Below are 19,029 nucleotides of genomic sequence, written 5' to 3'. Positions count from 1 at the left end.
GGAGATTTCAGCTCACTTAATGTTAACTGAAAGGCTGGAATTGAATTTGAAATGGCATGGAGCCCCATGTAAACAATTCAGCAGGGACATCTGAAAATGTACAACCTATATTAAGGCAATGCATCTGGGTTGTGGGAGTCATGCTATTGCAGATCACCTTAAAAGTGTGCTTTGCTTTAACTTTGTTTTCATAGATTAATATCAGAGATCATAAATGGCTCCAATTGTCACCATAATTGACAAGACAAGTCTAAGGCACATCCTGTTGGGAGGAGAGGTTCCTTGCAACATCATGCCATATTGTCTAGTTTTTAATGCATATAATTTGGGATCACTACATTCTTTACATTTACTGGAATTCTACCAAGCCATGGTAATCACATAGGACTTGAAGTAATTAAAAATAATCAGATAAAGATCCTAAAGTATATCTCCATGCTTTGAAGTAAAAAACAACAACAGTCTGATTTGCTTATTTTTTGAATGGTTTGTTTTAGTCTATGTAGTGCCTGGAGTGAAGCCCGATGTTAAATTCTGATCCCTACCGTTTTAAGTTTTTATAGAATTAAAAAACAATATAGGCTATTTGTTAGTTGTTGTTTGTTTACTAACTAAAACATGTAGTATTGTTTACTACTATTAAACCCCTAATTGTCAATGAAATGCACTGTTTTTAATAATATACCTGTTTCTGATTTTTATATTCATAAAAAGGCCATTAATTGTTAAGAAGTATGATATCTGAGGATTTAAATGCTCTGTTCGTATGTAACTTGATCATTCTGGATAGACTCATATATTTGAAATACCTGTGTATTGGCTGACAAAATTAGTTGTTTTATTGTATTATTTATCTTTAACTCGTCTACATAATATAAAATGGCTAGGTCATAATTTAATTTGTGAGAATGTATTGCCTTTAATTTAATTGTACTGATCAAGACAGTATTCAATAAGCTGGTATTTGGTTTGTACCGTACAAACACTTGTATTGTTATGTTTACCATCATCATTGTGGTTGTTAACTGCTGTTAACAATAAAAAATAAAGCAGCAAATTATTATTTTTGATAAAAGAACATTATCAAAAGGAAAGTATAATAGCGAACAAAAACAGTTACAGCTGGGGGGAGGGGTGGCACAAAGCAACAGTAAGCAATTAGAGTTGAGTTCCTGGTAACAATATTAAGAGCCAGCTTTGTTGGTTGAATAAGATGCAGGTGCAGATTTGGATTTAGTTTGTCTGTAGGCTACATCTTACTTATTTTTCTTGGCATGTGCTTTCATGCCATTTCTGCGGGGTGGTATCTCTCAGGAACAGCTTGGAGCCGTCCTTTAGGTGCTGAGTGGGATGGAGCATTTCATTTGCTGTCTGCTATGCGAGATAGACAAATCGTCCAACGCAGGCCTATCTGCCCTTAAAGATTAGTCTCATCAGAATTCACCGATTGTTCCTAGGGGGTAGCATTGCAGTAGATCTATTCTGTGTTTCATGTCTGAACCGGAGTACTGGCTGTGGGAATTGAGCAGGTTGGAGCAGCACATGAACTGGAATCTTCCCACTAACCTTATGACTGCTATCGCGTCAATGTCCGCCACCAGCACTGTATGTCTGCGGGTCTGTTTGTGATTGGATGTGATAGTATGAAATTCTGTTTAAAGTATTTGCCCAAATACTCCTTAATCAAACAAATTAAATACACAAGCTTTGAACCCCATGTAAAGTCACTTGTTTTGCTTTCCTAGTCATCCCTGAGGTATGGTAGGCTTCATTCATAATCAGAGGTATCTGATGTGTGTTTTATTCCCCCCCGTGCTCCATTATTTTGAAAAACGGAGACCTCCTGTACACACACACACACATCTTCTCGTAAATATACTGTGTGAAATAAGAGGTGAACCGTGGAATGGGTTATTAAAAGATGTCAGCAATTTAGTGCTTTTTAAATAAAATTGTAGGGGTCTGAGCAATTGATTTATATAGTGTTTTCATCACTAATTTAGGCTGGTTGAAAGTGCTTATGAAATAACCGACTAAACCTTATTTTCAGGCAGATGTAAAAACCGTCACAACTGAGTCTATTTAGTGGATACTATATTGTAGTATGAAGTTTCAGAATTCACATTAACTGCTGTTTTTCTTTAAAATCAAGCTAAGTTTTCAGAACCGGTGGTAGAATTCTCAGAAGGGAAAATGGGAATAAGAGTCCTGATAAATGTGTTTATCCAGAGAGTGGGAGTAGAGCATATTTCCAAACCTGGTGCTAACATGTCTTGTTTTTCCTGGATTAGTGCAGTGTCCTGCCTTTGAGGAAAAGCTCACTCAACCCCCCTTTGAGCTGGATTGCTCCCAGTTTTGCCAGCAAACTTTTTGTTCCATTTGAAAAGCTGCATTCCCTCTGCAGTGTGTGGCCAGGACAGGCTTGGCTTCTTCCCCCCCTGCACGACCAGGACTGTTTTGTCGACCATGGGTAGCAAGCATGAGGCAAGCAGTTCAGAAGTCTATTCACTTAAATTGCATGCGGTGGGAGGTGGGAGGGGGCAGATATTTGAGACAAGTTGAGTGTCAGAATGTGCCTTTGATAGTAAAAGCAATAACCGCTGTTTGTTTCATTCTCTGGTACAGGTGGCTGTGTTTGACAGGGTTAGCTTAATCTACTTTGTGAACAGCTGTAAGATTCATGCTAGCAGTTATCGACTGGTTCCATGCCATGGCCCTACAGACCGATTTGCTTTTTTCTTGCACCTGGTTCATGACTGAACAGAGTTAAGTTGACAATAAACGGATGAGATTAAAACATCAACTACTTTTTTGTATGCCTTCCACTTCTCGGTTTTAACATTTTCCTTTTTTTTTTTTCCTTTTCCTTTCATGACTAGGACATAAAAGCAGTATAGTGTGTCAGTAACCTGATTTTGTTCATTAACAATGGGGAAATAAAATACAATTTTATAGTTTTGTTGAGGTTGAAGGCTCTTGACAATATAGCTACAGTAATGACAGATGACTGAATCTATTACAGTACCTTCACTATGTAACCCTAGTTACATTTAAACATTGTCAGAATAAACTGACAGCATTTTAAGACACACTCCTCTCTCTCTCCTTCCCCCCCACCTTCCTTCTGGTGGCCTTTTGACCTGCAAATGGACACACAAGTTGCAGGGAAGATAACTGACTTGCTTCATAGCGACCAGGCAACTACATAGGGGTCTGGTTTAAGGTGTGGCTGGCTCTTTGTTTGTGTGTATTTGGATCCAAGGGCATTCTTTTATTATCGGGGTGAAAGAGTTTTTGATACATATCTGAATGTATAGCATCTCTAATCTCTCTATATAGTCTTTGTGTCTTATAAAATAGTCTTTGCTTATTATTACTACATTTAGCAGACACCCTTATCCAGGGTTACTTACAATTGTTACAATACATCACATTATTATTACAGACAAAAACCCATTTATACAGCTGTGTTTGTACTGGAGCAATCTAGGTACAGTACCTTGCTCAAGGGTACAAAAGCAATGCCCCCCACCTGGGACTGAACCCATCATCCAGAATCCAAAACCCTAACCACTACTCCACACTGCTTTTTTGGGATTAAGGGATTGGGTAAAGACAAAAATAAACTAAGGCTGGAACTAATAATTATTTAAGGATTGTAGCTATTGTTCCATGGGCAAACAGAAGTTCATTGGCAATAGAGCTGGATTATTCATATTGTTACTATTGAAATGTGATATCTGTGATATTTATAATAGAGGCTGTAAAGAAAAACTAGTTTGTTTGATAAGGTTTTTTGAGTGGTGTTAGTCCGCAATACACATGTGAGTTATTGCTATGAGAACATGGTTCATGTGTTTGTTTACTCAAGTCTGACAGTATTCGCTAGTCTAAAGGGGAAATTGTTAGCCATTGACAGCCATTGATTCCCATGAATCCACACTCAGGTCGCCATGGTCAGCGTCTGCTTGTGATGGGTTACGTTCCACATCTTTAGGAGTTGATTTGAAAGAACTAATACAATGTTTCTAATCCAATTGGAGAGACTCATTCTGTACAAATATGGGCCCTTGTATGCTGATGTCACAAACTTGACCTCTACTCTCCTTTCACACAGCTGAAGTGCTAAGTAGCTTCGCTGTGTCTGAAATGCAGGTGTTATACACAAACTCCCTATAGAGGCTTCAGTTCAGCAGAACCTTCCCTGTGTGAAATTGCTTGAAGAAGTAAAACACTGGGACACTTTTTGCATGGGAACCCTGCCAACAATATTACAAGCTGATGCAGTGCCCCCTTGTCTACCTGTATAGGATTACATTGGTAGTGAAGAGCTCAACACACACACGCGCGCACACACGCGCACACACACATGCACACACGCGCACACACACATGCACACACTCTCTCTCTCTCACGTCTTAACACAGCCAGGTTGCCATGAAACTGTATAGCTGTTTCACTTCAAATTATATGAAACTCACTGCTCAATATGAAAACCTTGCCAGATTCAAACAATGTCATACAGAGTGCAGGATTAAGATTCAGTTTAAGGACTGAAGGAAAGTATAAGGGCATTGAGAGGGAGCCTTGGTAAGGAGAGCTGTGCAAGTGATTCTCAATGCCTTACCTATTATTCCCTTTTCCTGTCTCTGAATGAATTTCTGAGAGCGGGCCCTGAAAGGCTCTCTCTGAAGGGAAACAGAGTTATTTTCTAAAGCATTCCAGCAAACGGGCACAGACTGTGAGTAGGCAGCCTCACAACAAGGTTATTGCATTTTAAAATATTGAAGAAGCACTGATTACACTAAAACGTACCCTTTCTGAAACTCCCATTCCCTTGTGTGGAGCAGCTTTTTGTCTTGGTTTTGCCAGCGTGTGCTTTTAAGCCACAGTGACAAAAAGCCCAAGTAAATACCTTGTGATTTTAAATGGACCTCTATTAAATGTTTATTGTTCATCTTCTGAATACAATTGGGTTGCAAACTGCAAAGCCTTGATTCATAGTGCAACATGGATTCATACAATCTTCTTATTGAAGGTGTAATCTGCAGTGGAATTTCTTGCAGTGAAAAATGTATTTTGTTTGTGCGTTTGGCATTCTTTATTTACTCTGCACTCATTACAATAGAAATCTTGATAAAGTTCTTTTGAGATGGTGCTCACCAGGACAATTTGCTTTAGAAAATAAAGCTATATTGGCCCGTCCCAGTAGAGTCTCCAGTGAATGATGGTGCTTAAGACTGAAGTTGGTTTTCCAACTGTGCTTCCCTACCAACTGATATCGTAGATCACTCAGTGACCAATTCAACCTCTTAAGCTTCAAAACATCTGAAGGGGACTCGATCATTTTCCCTCTTGAACAATTCTAGGTGGGTGGTTGCAGGTCATTGCAGCTTCTGGAATCAAAAGGAACTCTTCTCAAAATCAAGAGATCATTGATCAACAAATTTAGCTATTTAGTGTCTTAGGTTAAATCCATGTATTGATTCTGCTTATTACCTACATCTATAGTTGCCCAACCCTCCCAAGTATAGCAGCTGGAATCTGAGTAGAGGCTCGGACATGCCGTCCAGGTAACTGGAGATTGGGTGTCACTAAATATTTCAGAGTCTAGCTGCTGAGACGTTTCCAGCCTGCTTCTGAAATGGGAGCCATGTCTCTGGCACTGTTGCGTTGCCTGTCTATTTGCCTTTATCCTATATTTTATAAGCAAGCTCCATTCTCTTTGACAAACATACTGTCTGAGACTAATCTTCATCTACTTTTTTTTTTTCCTTCTTCTGCTTGACGGCTTCCTTTTTCCTTCCTTCGTTCTCAGAGTTACTCTCATGTTGTCTGACTTTTTTGGCCTTAAAGCTCTTGGTTAAGTTGTAGCATCTGTTTTATCTTTTGATCATTTTCTTCTTGGTGCCCATGAAGATGCACTCAATGTGTGTAGGTTTGACCCTTTTCAGAGATGTTTTGGTGAGTTCTGTTCTGGAATTTGGATGTGTGTTTTTTTCTGTCCTCAAATCATTTTTTTTCCTGTAAGGTAGCTTTTTGTAAGATTAAGGATTTTGCCAGCATCTTCTAGAATCCCTGCAGAACTTCTTGCTTCCAAGAAGAAAAACTTTTCATACTAGCTCAGCTAAAACCCCCTCCAAATGTAGTTATTTTTTATACCAAACCTTAATGATAATCCAAAAAGTACTTGATTTGCCCATGTTGTGTGGGGATCATAAAACACAGCTGAAATACATCAATTTCATGGTGGTGTTAATGTAAATGCTTTTTGTCCATCCACACCTATTTGCAATATCAAGGATTGTGGAATGTAGTACATGGATCAAAGCTTTTCTCTATCCATCTTGATTTTGCAGTGTGATGACAGGTATGTGTTATTGTGTATATTTTCTCCCAGGTCCAGGGGTGTCGTTGGTGCACTTCTGTTGTGACCAGAAGCACTTTTGTGGCCACCAATGGAGGCATACATTTGAAGTTCCATTATAGCGGACATCTGTCTCTTCCTTTGTTCAGGAGCCGTTGGGTAAACAGATTTAGTGGGTGTCATTATCCTAATAGCTTACTCTTTTCAGAACAAAATGGCAGCTTATGAAATGAGATTACCTGCATATTGTAGTCGTCTACAAAAGATGAGACGCCTCAGTAGGAACATTGTTTGATATTAATTTATGATTATTATTATGAATGTTGCTAAACTGTCCCTAATTGGTCTTTGCTATCTATTAGGTTCATCTCTGTTTGTGTCTTTCTTTCCAATGTGGTTATGGAGTTCTCTAATGTAACAGCAGTGCCTGGCTCTGTGTGGTGATAAAGCTACATCTTAAATAACAGCCTGTGCTCATGGAACATAATGAATGCAAACCAATTCATTCATGTTTCTTTAATTATGCCATTAGAATACCTCTTCATGAGCTGTGGGATTTCCTGGTGATGAGAGTGAAGTATTACCAAAATATTCTGTGTGCCTATAAGACCACTTTTAAGGTTTTAAACCATTTTGTTATTAATTATAATTTCTGAGCTTAGGTGAAATTACTTTTTGAAGGCATTTCCTTTTTCTTTTTCTTTGCCCACACTTCTAGTATGTTAGACCCCGTTCACATATGAGATATAGGCCGGCCCAGGACCGCCTTAACTCATATTTGAATGGGGTCATAGTTTTAAGGCGGCCCTGGGACAGGTGAAAACTAGTCCAGCTTTTTGACCGGGGCTAAATCTTTTGAGGAGGCCGAAATGCGACCTAAATGTGAATATGAATGCGCCGTGCCCTGGGCCAGGTGGACGCAACTCAAGCCACACCCCCAGAGACTTGCATGTCTGAGTCGGAGGAGACGCCGCTTCTCGCCAATGCAGAATAAACACAGCCACCAAGAAAGCTTACATGACGTCACAAGACGAACAGTATTTTCGATCTATAGCCTTAAATGTACTGATACATTTCACTAGCTCACATCTTTATATATATATATACACTCACCTAAAGGATTATTAGGAACACCTGTTCAATTTCTCATTAATGCAATTATCTAACCAACCAATCACATGGCAGTTGCTTCAATGCATTTAGGGGTGTGGTCCTGGTCAAGACAATCTCCTGAACTCCAAACTGAATGTCTGAATGGAAAAGAAAGGTGATTTAAGCAATTTTGAGCGTGGCATGGTTGTTGGTGCCAGACGGGCCGGTCTGAGTATTTCACAATCTGCTCAGTTACTGGGATTTTCACGCACAACCATTTCTAGGGTTTACAAAGAATGGTGTGAAAAGGGAAAAACATCCAGTATGCGGCAGTCCTGTGGGCGAAAATGCCTTGTTGATGCTAGAGGTCAGAGGAGAATGGGCCGACTGATTCAAGCTGATAGAAGAGCAACTTTGACTGAAATAAGCACTCGTTACAACCGAGGTATGCAGCAAAGCATTTGTGAAGTCACAACACGTACAACCTTGAGGCGGATGGGCTACAACAGCAGAAGACCCCACCGGGTACCACTCATCTCCACTACAAATAGGAAAAAGAGGCTACAATTTGCACAAGCTCACCAAAATTGGACAGTTGAAGACTGGAAAAATGTTGCCTGGTCTGATGAGTCTCGATTTCTGTTGAGACATTCAGATGGTAGAGTCAGAATTTGGCATAAACAGAATGAGAACATGGATCCATCATGCCTTGTTACCACTGTGCAGGCTGGTGGTGGTGGTGTAATGGTGTGGGGGATGTTTTCTTGGCACACTTTAGGCCCCTTAGTGCCAATTGGGCATCGTTTAAATGCCACAGCCTACCTGAGCATTGTTTCTGACCATGTCCATCCCTTTATGACCACCATGTACCCATCCTCTGATGGCTACTTCCAGCAGGATAATGCACCATGTCACAAAGGTCGAATCATTTCAAATTGGTTTCTTGAACATGACAATGAGTTCACTGTACTAAACTGGCCCCCACAGTCACCAGATCTCAACCCAATAGAGCATCTTTGGGATGTGGTGGAACGGGAGCTTCGTGCCCTGGATGTGCATCCCACAAATCTCCATCAACTGCAAGATGCTATCCTATCAATATGGGCCAACATTTCTAAAGAATGCTTTCAGCACCTTGTTGAATCAATGCCACGTAGAATTAAGGCAGTTCTGAAGGCGAAAGGGGGTCAAACACAGTATTAGTATGGTGTTCCTAATAATCCTTTAGGTGAGTGTATATACAGTGAGGGGAAAAAAGTATTTGATCCCGTGCTGATTTTGTACATTTGCCCACTGACAAAGAAATGATCAGTCTATCATTTTAATGGTAGGTGTATTTTAACAGTGAGAGACAGAATAACAACAAAAAAATCCAGAAAAACGCATTTCAAAAAAGTTATAAATTGATTTGCATGTTAATGAGGGAAATAAGTATTTGATCCCCTATCAATCAGCAAGATTTCTGGCTCCCAGGTGTCTTTTATACAGGTAATGAGCTGAGATTAGGAGCACTCTCTTAAAGGGAGTGCTCCTAATCTCAGCTCGTTACCTGTACAAAAGACACCTGTCCACAGAAGTAATCAATCAAATTCCAAACTCTCCACCATGGCCAAGACCAAAGAGCTGTCCAAGGATGTCAGGGACAAGATTATAGACCTACACAAGGCTGGAAAGGGCTACAAGACCATCGCCAAGCAGCTTGGTGAGAAGGTGACAACAGTTGGTGCGATTATTCGCAAATGGAAGAAACACTGTCAGTCTCCCTCGGTCTGGGGCTCCATGCAAGATCTCACCGCGTGGAGTTTCAATGATCATGAGAACAGTGAGGAATCAGCCCAGAACTACACGGGAGGATCTTGTTAATGATCTCAAGGCAGCTGGGACCATAGTCACCAAGAAAACAATTGGTAACACACTGCGCTGTGAAGGCCCATGTACAGGCCCGTCTGAAGTTTGCCAATGAACATCTGAATGATTCAGAGTAGAACTGGGTGAAAGATGAGACCAAAATCGAGCTCTTTGGCATCAACTCAACTCGCCGTGTTTGGAGGAGGAGCAATGACCCCAAGAACACCATCCCCACCGTCAAACATGGAGGTGGAAACATTATGCTTTGGGGGTGTTTTTCTGCTAAGGGGACAGGACAACTGCACCGCATCAAAGGGACGATGGACGGGGCCATGTACCATTAACTCTTGGGTGAGAACCTCCTTCCCTCAGCCAGGGCATTGAAAATGGGTCGTGGATGGGTATTCCAGCATGACAATGACCCAAAACACACAGCCAAGGCAACAAAGGAGTGGCTCAAGAAGAAGCACATTAAGGTCCTGGAGTGGCCTAGCCAGTCTCCAGACCTTAAGCCCATAGAAAGTCTGTGGAGGGAGCTGAAGGTTCGAGTTGCCAAACGTCAGCCTCGAAACCTTAATGACTTGGAGAGGATCTGCAAAGAGGAGTGGGACAAAATCCCTCCTGAGATGTGTGCAAACCTGGTGGCCAACTACAAGAAACGTCTGACCTCTGTGATTGCCAACAAGGGTTTTGCCACCAAGTACTAAGTTGAAGGAGTCAAATACTTATTTCCTTCATTAACATGCAAATCAATGTATAACTTTTTTGAAATGCGTTTTTCTGGATTTTTTTGTTGTTATTCTGTCTCTCACTGTTAAAATACACCTACCATTAAAATTATAGACTGATCATTTCTTTGTCAGTGGGCAAACGTACAAAATCAGCAGGGGATCAAATACTTTTTTCCCCTCACTGTAAGTATAGGCTAAGTAATGAGTTAAAATGATGTAAATAGTTCAAACCTCTCGATCACTTAAAATAAAAGTGTGTGTAGCTGGTAAACTTGCTATTGTTTTTTTTTCTTCTACTAAGTATGATTGAAGTCTGAAATTTAACAGTATGCAATTTGCAGGTGTAAAATGCATTGTTAAATTGTGACCGGGACCATTTAACTGTTTTCACGTATCCGAATTTTGCAGTAAAATGATATAAATTTAACTGAAGCAGGTTTCCATTCAAATCAATGCATTTCAAAATGATACCAGCTACAATTATATTGAGCTGAGCAGTACAATTAAAAATGCTGGCTTTGTCGGTAACTTGGACGATGCAGAAATTAAAGCACTGTTTACAATGTGGATGGAAGATAAAGTTAAAAAACAAACTGAAGGAAGTGTACGAGTGCTGCTGTCTGAGGATATAACTATAGAAGCGATCACTGAAGGCTTCTTTTGATGGGTATCAATCACTTGCCCGACCAAGTTAAAAGGAAAATGAAAATGCAAATTTCATACTTTAAAAATTACAACAAATGCAGTGGAGTCCAGAGAAAAGGCTGCACGTTTTTCTGAGGAACTCAGAAGAAATACTGAGCAGCAGCTTGGATTGCATGGGACACATCGACCTGCAGCAGACAGCACAGAAGAGACAGACACTGAAGTACTATTACTGTAATATATGTACTGTGTGTGTGTGTGTGTGTGTGTGTGTGTGTGTGTGTGTTTGTGTATGTAATACACATTTTCAGATTATGAATCTCAGTAGGCTATTGATAACTAATGCATATGATTTCTTGGGATTTAATGTAGATGTCCTACTAAATATGCTTCGCTTTCGGGTGAATTGTATAACAACACTTTTAGACTTGCAAAACCGAAGATAGACATTTGAAAAGGGAAATATATTAATTTGATTCCCCATTGAACCAGCAATTTTTTTGTTTAAATTATATTAGAAAGCTTCGGGTGCAAAGGGCTAAGATTACTTTCAATGAAAATATAGAACCGATATATATGTATATAGATGTATATAGCATATACATATCAATATTAATATGTTGTGATTATAAATACAGCGCATACACCTGTAAGCAGACCTAATGTCATGCGTAACTGGTTTGTTTGAGCAGATTTGTTTAATTCCCGGCATGTATTTCCTTTAGGCCTCCTTTTCAGCTGCATATGTGAACGCACTTAGGCCTCCTATAAGCTCAACTGTGAACCGGGTCAGAAAAAAAGCCGGACTAAATTTGAGGCAGCCCAGGGCTGGCCTAATAAGTGTGAATGGGGTCTTAGCTGTAACTGGAAGTGAAGCTGCTGTGCTGTTTAGAGGATGGGTCATTTATCACATTAGATAGTGACCTCTGACCCCTTGAAATGAATCACTCGGACTCATCCGCAGTTCCTGGTGTCAGAAATGGCTCTCAATTTAGCCTAGTGAGTTAGCTCACATGTATAATGTTGTGATTACTGCCATTGGCCTGTATTATAACCCAAAAACATATGAGGTTGAGGTATTACAACTCTTTGTTCAAAGTCAAAGTCAACATGTGTGAGTTGGCCTTCCTAGTTATGAAGAGTCTGGATACACGAGTGCTGACTGAAGGATGTCTGGATTTTTTCCCCTCCTATCCAAAAACTTGCCTGGCAACTGTCTGATCTCATCAAAGCTCGTTTTCTGTGTGTGCTCCAGATGTATAATTTCGATGGTTAAGGATGGTATTTCTGTTCTCTACAGTAACATTGTGACATTCGAAACACACAGAACACAGATTGTATTCAGGGAGATTTGCCATCTAAAATAAAGAGAGCTGCCAAATAGAATTAATTTGAAATGTTCATCATCACTCAGATTTACAGATAGTATATGCGGTATTGTTAACAAAAGTAACAATAGCGGATACTGTAATTTTGTTTAAATGATTAGACCAATTACTTCATTAGATAAAATTCTTCAAGTCATGGGACCATGAGTATCTGTGAGCCAAGCCCTTTTGTGGTATGGATTGTTTTATGTTGAAATTAACATTTCACCTGAGTTGACTACTCAAATGTGTTACAATGTCCAGGCCTCAGGGAGTGTCTGGCAAAGAAGTTGCTTTCACAGGAACAGATTTAGTCAACTAGGCGGTTGACCCCTATGAAAGATGGAGTCTTGATTGAGAAGAAGTGTGAAGTAATAAATCAGCAGTGCAACATAAATTAGGTTTAATGAAGAAAGCTATGATTGTTCTTATGGATCTTTACTTTTACTTTTAGATGCGTACATTTGAATTGTGTGGAATTTTCAAGAGCTACTTGTAAAAGCGGAACTTTGTTTTACCCAGGAAATTGTTTGAAAGCTCTGACCTTTGAGGAAGAAATAAATACCCGAATGCCATTTTAGTTCAGCGTGTGATGGTGTGCTCTTTGGATCAGAGCTCAGTGGAGTACTTTTCTCCTTTCCTGGGTCAGTCTGGCATTGCCTAAAAGAGACGTCCCGATGATAGAGTATTGAGTGGAAAATCTTTACTACAAATAGCTTCGTATTGACCTTATCTTCTGCAGCACAACTTCCAAATTTTAAAACAACCCTTGAAAAGAAATGAATCTATGATTGATGCTAACTAGATTATTTTGACACAACTATAAGACCTACAAAAATGGTTAAACAAACAAGCCAGGTTTGAATTCAATGTATTTGTGCAAATCGCTCCTATTTTTTATTTATTCTGTGAATTCAAAAAGTATTTTAAAACTCGGTGTGACAAAACAAATGATTAGTAACCCAGATGGGATGATAGTTTACTGCACAGATTATGATGGGGTCTCTTTTTAAGGCTCTGATAAATATAGCAATTTCTTGCCCTTATTATGTTTCCACTTATTACATTTTATGCTGCTATTGTTTCCCCATAGTTACTCTGATTCCCCTCAGAAAGTGAATATACTGTATGTTCATCACTATCATCACTGCCTGATTGACTGCTGCCTTGTCACAGCAGGCGACTGTCACAGCAGACTTTTTCTTTCTCTCTCAGTGCTAAACATTGACTTCCGTGGTGTCTTTCAATAAAGGAAAAAAAACAAAAAAAATCAAGCTATAAAGCACTGGAGCAAACAAGCTTTCCATATGAAACTATTGATCCTTTGTTAAAAGCAAAATTGCCCATAAACGATAAGTCATAATTCTTGACGTGACCCAGCGTTGTGATACAGTTTGAATACCAAAAATACTGCAGCTACATCACCATATTGAGGTTTGCTTTTGGATTGATTTTAAGCATAATTTAATTAAAGCAAATGCATACACTAAGTAGAATATATTTTACATATATATAGAAACATTTAAGAAGGGGAAATAAATAATACAGAAGTATGGGGTTTAGTTAGTGCTAGAATTAAATGATTAAAGGAAATGGGGAGTCAATCAAGTTACGTAGGCCATGGTAACTCCAACAACCACCAAAAAAACTAATATTCATTTATCATTATACCTTTCTTTCGGTTAGTGCCAGCACAGTGCAATTGCATGCCTTCCTTTTAGTAATTCACATTGGTGTATCTGTTCAGAGCAGTTGGCCATTGCATAACACTCACACTCTTGTCCTTGGAGGTTGCAGAGATTCTTAAAAGGTGCTATTTTATAACATTTTTTTTTTAAACTTCATTCAGTATTGGGATCGCCACTCTCCCCTGCTCTCTCCCCCCATGGGTTTCCCACCATATGCCTCTCTTGTTGGCAGAAAGTGATGAAAGTATACATTTCAAAGTTGTGATGGCTGCGCTGCCATCTTTGTGTGCGCTCTGCAAGAGGGCTGATGCGTACTCCGTGTCCACCCACTTTTGTTTGCCATCTGTCCTGGGTCACCCTGACGTCTGCCAGCTGAGCCCCCTTCCTGCTCTTCCTTGCCCCGCTAATCAGATGCTCGTGGCTGCCTTTAAAGCTGAAACAATAGGCCGCCTTTGTGTGACACACATGTATAGCCTAAAGGGGGCTCTCCCTTGCCCTCGCCAATCTGCCATTGTGGTGCGAGCCGCAGATGGCTTCCTCCCGATTGGGCTCTATTATTTGGAAAGTCTTTGTCCTGCAAATTACAGGACCCGTGTCCCATGCAGTTTAATGCAAAGTGTAAACCTTAAAAAGGCAGTTTACACTCATCCCTGTTTTAATAAAAGGTTATGCAATGACTGCAGGCTTGTGGTGATCATACGAAATGTAATTAACAGACTGAATGGATTTTAGGGTTTTCTGTTTTTTTCTCTTTATGAGCAATCCTGGGAGGCCTTTATTCCTTTTATCCCCTGAACCTGATGTATCATTCTTTATTGCACACTAGTTACATTGAATTACATAATATGTCTCGTCATAAAATGTCACAAATTCTGACTTCGAAATGTGTGTTATATGTGGCAGGATTGCATTTAAAATTGCAGCAGCAGATTATTTTATTCTCCATATATGTACGTCTAAATTAACACATTTTAAAGACTCACATTTCAGGTTGACTACACTAAAGGTGAAAGAAACAAAATTAAATTTACAAAACTGACTGTACTGCAAAGGTGTGTGCTTATGTATATTGCTGAACTGGGGAGGAATGGTGATTCTGGCCCTACTGGGATGCTAATATGTAATTTTGCCAGATAAGCGTGTTCTAATCCTTCAGAAACCAATGCTCCAAATATTGCACCCAGATGAAAGGATTCCAAAAACAATAATCCTGAGGTTAAACTGAAGACCAACAGTAAATTTGCCCTACTAGGCTAAAGACGTTTGATGTCAATCTGTTATTTTGTTTTCTTTTTCTTTTTTTCCACCCAGCTGCTTGGATGCTTATTCCAGCTTCACGTAATCAATTGATTTAGAGAGCTACGAATACTCAACCATTCTTGGAATAACACTTGACCAGACCTGTGGTCAAACTGTTTAGAGCAAAAATGGCAAACATGAGGGCAACTTACACAAGAAAGCAGTGTGTGTGGAGAGCCAGCGAGGAGCGCTTCTGGTGAGAGGAGAGAAAAGCGAAGAAATAGGTGTTTTTTGTACTTGTTCAGTGTGGCAGAAAAGAGAGCTTGTCAGGAAAGACAGACCGTGTGCATGGAGACACCGTGGAGAGAGAGAGAGAGAGAGATACATTATCTTTTTGTAGTCTGCTGGGCGGCTGGCCTGTGTGTGTGAGCAGGACTGATGTGGGGGGGAAGGGGCGTCACCATCTGTTCCTAATTCCCTGGCCACTGCATTACTAGCCCTCAGTGATGAGATCAGCAGGATCAGCTTTCATCATGGGGAAGTGCTCTCGCTCTACTCGCCAGCTTCTCAAACTGGAGCTGCCTGGCTAGGGAGACAGAAGAAACCAACTAATTCAGCTCCTTCGAAACAACACAGCAAAAGCCAGCAGTCTAAGGGGGAATCCTCAAGGTACATTATTAGGTTTTTGCTTCATTTTTATTCCCCCTATCTTTTTTTTTTCCTTTTTTCTAATACCTAGCTGGGGATGAGGTAATTATCTGAGAGTAATTTGCTGAATAGTTCCCTAGCTGTGCTGAGAGAGTCTGCCAGCTTACAGCCAGAAGCAGCTTGTGTCCCACAGAGCGAACCGGAGGAGTGTGTTTGTGTTTGTGCCTTGTCTGTTCAAGGGGACGACTGTGCCGCACAGATGTGTTTTTTCTCACAGCTTCTGGACTTTAACTTGCTAAGAGGACTACTTCCTGCTCTGTAAAAATAAAAAAGAAAGGTTTTACAGTTTTTGACTTTTGGTTTTAAACACCGAATGGTACTGAGGACAAGGTCGGGCGCACTCTGTGTTTGGAAGTTTTAAACGTGTGGAAAACACTCATAGCACACTGTGGCCAGGGCTGCCATCCAAGGATACCGTTGAGAAAAGTTTTTTAGTTTTTTTTTTATTTATTTTTTCTCCCCTCCTCCTCTTGCTACTTTTGCCTGGGTGTTACTTTTATTCTTTTTCTACTTAATGCTGGGAAAAACTTGATGTGAGTTTTAATGGTAAGACCTTTTTTCTCATTTCATAATTTCTGTGTGCTATGGTTAAACTGAATCTCACGTTAGCAGTGCTTGTTTTTTCAATCGTTTTCTTCCAAGCACATAGCCTTATAGTTTTTGAATTGGTTGTGTTGGGGAGATTCTCTGCAGTGCACATCCACAGACCACTTGGTTCAGAGTTTGGCTGTGCTTACTGAAAAGAAATGCACAAAACGCTTATATCTTCTCATTTTAGATGCATGTGCCTTAGATTCACCTTAACTAGCAATTCCAGTCAATCTTTAAGCACAGTTTGAAGAGATTTTCATTTATAAATGCTACCAATTGTATAGTTTTGGTTTGGCTGCTGTGCTTGACCGTGTAAAGCTGTTTTGAAGCTCCAGTCTTTTGTCGCTACCAGATGGTACCATGCAAGGCAGACTTTTTTTGTTCCGGGATATGAAATCGTGCTTTCTTCAGCTGGAAATGATTTTGTTTATGAGAATCTACAGAGCTCTGTGTCCTTTGGTGGACGAGACTCAGATGTGGTAACTCAGACTATGTTGCACGGTAGGAGATTACAAGACCCTCGAGTACCTGAGCACTGGGCGGTGGGGCAGTCAATGAACAATGGCAGGAGAATTTTACACATGAATGGACATTTAAAATGTGTTTCAAGGTGGTTGCCTTTCAACATCAGCATATACGTGAACTCTATTCAATTGTTACATTTAAGGGGATTGTGGTGCATAGATGTATTGATTTGAAGGATTCAAATGTTTTATGACTTTTAAAGATTTATCAGTTTCTAAAAATATGACTGCGAATGTCTCTAATATTGATATACTGTACTAAAGCGATTGTCACTGTATTGTTTATTGCTCTGATAAAGCCCTAAGCAGTCTGTTTACACTACCATATTTGAGCAAGTATATTCTTATCTGTAAAGATTTTTGTTGTTGAATCATTTGTAAGGGTGTGATTTTAGAAAGTATGTTGTAACTGTTTCACAACAAGCAAACAAACAATACTAATATCACCTACCTTCATATTTGAGTATAATAATCCCATGAAAGACCAGTTCAGACACATACAATTAGTAATTAATTGAGCAATTTCTTTCATGAGTCCCTTTATATTTATGATGCCTCTGAGCTTCTTTAGTAATAATAGGATATATATATATATATATATCATATTATTACTAAAGGTGTGTGTGTAGGCTAGATAGATATTAACAATTGCAGACTGACCAGAACTTTTATTAATCTTAAACATAACTGACCCTTACTTTAGTGTTTAACTCTTACTGTCAGTGGTGTGTCGTATGAAAGCTGTATCAAAGCATATGTGAAGCTTGCGGTTTTATAAATACATTACTTTTTATAAATGTATTTACAGAGTATTGTAACATGTATCAAAGCTGATGTGATACTATAGCATTGAGTGAAACATAGAGAATATGTGTATAAAAATAACTTCTTTACCTACAAAGGTAATAGCCCATATGCCAAGGTTAATTGAAAGATTGTAATGACTATAACCACTTTTATGTAAATAATGGTTGTGGGAGAATTTAGAAGGATAAACAACACCATAACCAACAGACAGTATACATAGGTTTTGGGAAGCATGCTTATTATACTAATTTGCCTTTAAAGGTAACAGTGTATCATGATGGCTTTGATGTAGAAGGCACAATGTTTGTGGAAATGTGTGTAGCAGTCTAAAGCACATAGCAGATGGTAGTAAACCGCAGTGAACTAGTGAGGTAATGCTCTAACAAACAGTGCCTTTAGAAATGGGTAAACAAGGAGGGGATTAACTCGCCCAGCAACAGAAGTCAAACAAGGTCAAGACAGATTCAAGCAAGTGAGAATTGATCGTAATAAACAGAAAGTCCATCTCTTTGTTTTCATAAATGGGCTGGCAACACTTTAAAATTAAGGGAACAAATTCACAGGATATCTGACTGAATTTCACAGGAATACAGATGCTATTTTAAAGCATGTTCTATAGACTTGTAACAAATGAGTATGATCACTAATAATAACCTCAAATCCACAGGAATAGTGGCTGAACAGCTCGTTATTTTTGTAAAGTGTTAAAAATGAAGTAAATCTAAGCACAGCTCCACAATAGTGTTTTTTCCCTTTTTGCTCTAATAATGGGGGAAAAGCAATTGCAATAATAGTGCTGATGCCAAAAGCCTAATGTTTACAGAAGCCTGGGTGTGTGCTGAAGGTTATTTTTGCCAGGAGAAATGGAGTAGCATGCAACACTTTGCTTCAGTTCCAGTTAACTGTACACTTTGCTGCAAAACACCATTGAGGGGTTGCAGTATTACTGTTACTATAATTAATGCTGCTGTTCTCCATTGTGCTACTTTTATTTGTAGAGACCCAAGTGCAAATCATCAATAACTGTTTATGTAATATCATAGTTTTTTTTTTTTTTTAACTTAAACAGTTATGACTCTCAACATGGTGAACTGGATTTACCATTGCTGGATTTTTTTTCTCCAGTAAACATTTCCTGTAAACATAATAGAGCTTAAAAGCACAAAATGCTTTTAGCAACATGTGATTTAATCAGAAACTCAATAGTGCAGATGTTGGAAGATCCTTTTACCTTTCAACTTGGAAAGCAGGCAGTGGAAGACATGTCTGAAATTCCCAACATTGGTTAATCTCTCGCCAATTCACCAGTTTGCATAACTGCATGGTCACATCCATCTCTCTGTCATTTATATGTAAAAACAATGCTTTTATATACCATAACCTGCATATTTTAACATTTTGAACCTATTTTAAAATGTATAT

At 39.3% G+C, this 19,029-nt stretch overlaps 1 protein-coding gene across 4 annotated transcripts in view; it reads left to right on the top strand.

Annotated features, from left to right (window-relative positions):
• Window positions 1–19,029, top strand: part of LOC136753307 (SPRY domain-containing SOCS box protein 4) — a 95,164-nt gene that overhangs the window by 36,633 nt on the left and 39,502 nt on the right. Inside the window, exon 1 of one of the 4 annotated variants that reach the window (XM_066709294.1) lies at window positions 15,447–15,646. The exons of 1 other annotated variant lie outside the window; for it this stretch is intronic. The gene's annotated coding sequence lies outside the window, so the exon portion shown is untranslated. 2 more of the 4 variants (XM_066709296.1, XM_066709293.1) reach the window with 2 other exon arrangements.

The sequence above is a fragment of the Amia ocellicauda genome, chromosome 7 (assembly GCF_036373705.1).
Source record: "Amia ocellicauda isolate fAmiCal2 chromosome 7, fAmiCal2.hap1, whole genome shotgun sequence".
NCBI classification, from domain to species: domain Eukaryota; kingdom Metazoa; phylum Chordata; class Actinopteri; order Amiiformes; family Amiidae; genus Amia; species Amia ocellicauda.
This window is presented reverse-complemented; position numbering and strand designations above follow the sequence as displayed.